Raw genomic sequence first — 2,947 nt, 5'->3', positions numbered from 1 at the left:
AGGTGCAGGGTGGCCTGGGCGAATTTTAGGGTGCGTGTACTGTAGTTGGGCATGCCTTATTAGTTGTTCGGTCCTTGTACCCGGCGGTGGATCTAAAGATCATAAACGGTGGGTTCGCTGAAGGAACAGAGGACAAGGTGGCTGACCAGCTCGCGGAGGAGGCGACAGAGTCGACCTTAAAGCTCATCAAAGACCAGAATATTTTTGGTGACATAGGGCAAGAAAACCAGAACACTTAGGTGATGAATGTATCATAAAAACTTTTAAGTTCTAGCTAGATGGAGTTGCAAGCATAAACATGGTGTTTATTTTGGAGTTTGCTTAGTTCATCCTTATGTATGATTTAATTGATTTCCAGTTAGTTTTGTACCATGCGACCAGCCCTAGCTAGCCCTCAAGCTCTATAGCGTAGAGTGGCTGGCACCCGTGTACGTGTAAGAGAAGAAAGCGTCACCAAGGAGCCGCTGCTGACTATCCATAGCGTAGAGCATGGTTCATGCATGCGTAGGAAGAAGTCAAGATCAGGGCCGCTTCTGGATGACATGGGTAAAAACATGGCTGGTCGGCATGCGGAGTGAAGTGTGTGTTGATGATGATACGCGTGGAGAATTGGCGAATAGCGCATTATGGAGACGTTAAAATATGGAGAGTAGTCAGTGAGTTAAAATTTGGTGTATGCATGGTGACAAAAATTGGAGAAAAATATGGAGAAAACATCCAGAGAAATATTGGAGACAACGTAATGGCAAAAATAATGGAGAACACAATTGGAGAAATCGGCGCAAGCTTTATTGAATCAACAAATATGGAGAAATACATATGTTTATTTTGGGAGCGATTCAGGGATAGAAACGCTTAAGGAGATCGATGTGCCACGAATTGGGGATGTCCACCCCTTTGGAGTCACATAACCGATAGGATCCAGGTCGGGTGACCTCTTTGATGATGAAGGGACCTTCCCAATGCGACAAAAGTTTGTGTAGTCCTTCGATCTTCTACTTCCTTCGGAGTACAAGATCACCAACTGCAAATTCTCGCTCCTAGATGTTACGGTTGTAATACCTCCATAGGCCTTCTAGATACTTGGCTGTGGGCACGCATGTAACTAAGCGTTCTTCCTCAAGGCGATCACCATCGACAAATTCTCAACTCTTGGTGCCCGAAAAGTGATGTCGGTTGGCAAGACGGCCTCCGAGCTGTATACCAGGTAATATGGAGAAACACCTGTGTTGTGACTAGTCTAGGTCCAGAGTCCCTAGACTACCGCTGGCAATTCCTTGAGCCATTTGCCCTAGATGCTTCTCATCTTTCTGATACAATCTCTTTTTAAGGGCATCCAAGATCATGCTGTTTGCCCGTTCAACCTAGCCATTGGCTCTAGGGTGGGCGACTAAAACATACTTCACAGAGATGCACCGATCCTCATAGAAATCCCAAAAATCATTGCTAGTAAAAGTGGAGCCCAGGTTGGTGATGATGCTATTCGGTAGACCAAAACAGTGAACAATCTCCTAGATCAGATCGACTGCCTTTTTCGCAGTTGTTGTGATGAGTGGTTTATACTCAATCCACTTGGAGAATTTGTCGATGGTGACATATACATATCTAAAACCTCTTAGAGCTGGTTTGAAGGGGCTGTTGATGGTTGTTAATGTCAATCATAAACCATTAATATATCCCACATATACACTTAATTCCATCACCAAACATAGGTATAGGATTTTAAACTAATGAATTCCATAAGTTTTGGTGAATATGTGGATGTAGGAAGATTTATCCAGAAAACACCTCCCGAGACCACTGTCATACACTCCAAACAAGCAAACCGACATCAGCAAGTGATTCAACTCACGAAACATGCGAAAGTCGACTCAAGATGGAGCCTAGGACCCACCACCCGAAGGGGAGGCCCACCTGCCATAGTAGTAGGCCGCTCAGCCTAGTGGTGAGGCTGGCCGGCCCATTACGGAGGCCCCTCACCCTCCACCGCCTCGTATGCCTCCCTAAGATCTGGACCCTTGATTTAAGGCGGTTTTAGGTCAGTTTATCCAATGGTGGCCGAGAGAGTTGACGCGGATCGATGACATGGTGGTTCCTTGCCCCCTACTCCACCTCTACCTATATAAGGACGCCTAGACCCCCTCCAGGAGGCACATATCTACACACCCTATGCTCTAGAGCTTCATTATTTCATACCCTAATTGTAGTAGTGTCCCTCTAGATCATTCTCATTTAGTTGAACTATAGAAAATAGGGAGAGGGGAGAGGAGAGAGATCTGAGGAGAAGCCGGATTTGTCAGATTATTCTTGACTTTGTACCTCTACAGATCTGATTCATCCCTGAGTTACATCCACGTTCTTCTATTGGTATTTTTAAGTTCTCTAGTTAATTGAATTCAATCTTTACTATATTTTATTTATGGGAACTCCACTTGCATTGAGTGCTCTAATTATAAATTGTGATTAGAATAGTAAACCCTAGTGTAGACATGGTGTCTAGGCTAGAGTTTACCTGAGTTTGCGCCCAATCCTATGGTTAGTTGTGGTAGCCCTAGAGGTGACAACTCAGTCAGGCCATTGTAATCCATCATGTTAGGATTGGTGGTTCATAAAGCTTTTTGGCAGCCTTCCCCCGACTATGTTTTTCTCACATCCTTCGAGAGTCGGAAAGGTACTTTTGCTCCAAAGTACGTAAAGTATAGTAAGCTTGATCTTTAGTTGTCTAGTTTAAGCCTAGAAAACCCCTCTCTACCTACAAAAACTTTTTTCTATCTTTATCATTAGATGACCTTGATTCTTACTAGAACACTTCGCGTTTCTCGTGGAAATCGATACTCTGTAATACTCCTGGGTGAAAGCTACATCGGTATCCATGCACTTGCGGATTTTTCTATGTGCGTTAACAAATACCAACAAGCTTTCTAGCACCATTGTCTGGGAATGGTAG

The sequence above is a fragment of the Miscanthus floridulus genome, chromosome 16, assembly GCF_019320115.1.
Source record: "Miscanthus floridulus cultivar M001 chromosome 16, ASM1932011v1, whole genome shotgun sequence".
Lineage (NCBI taxonomy): Eukaryota > Viridiplantae > Streptophyta > Magnoliopsida > Poales > Poaceae > Miscanthus > Miscanthus floridulus.
Note: the sequence above shows the minus strand (reverse complement) of the source record.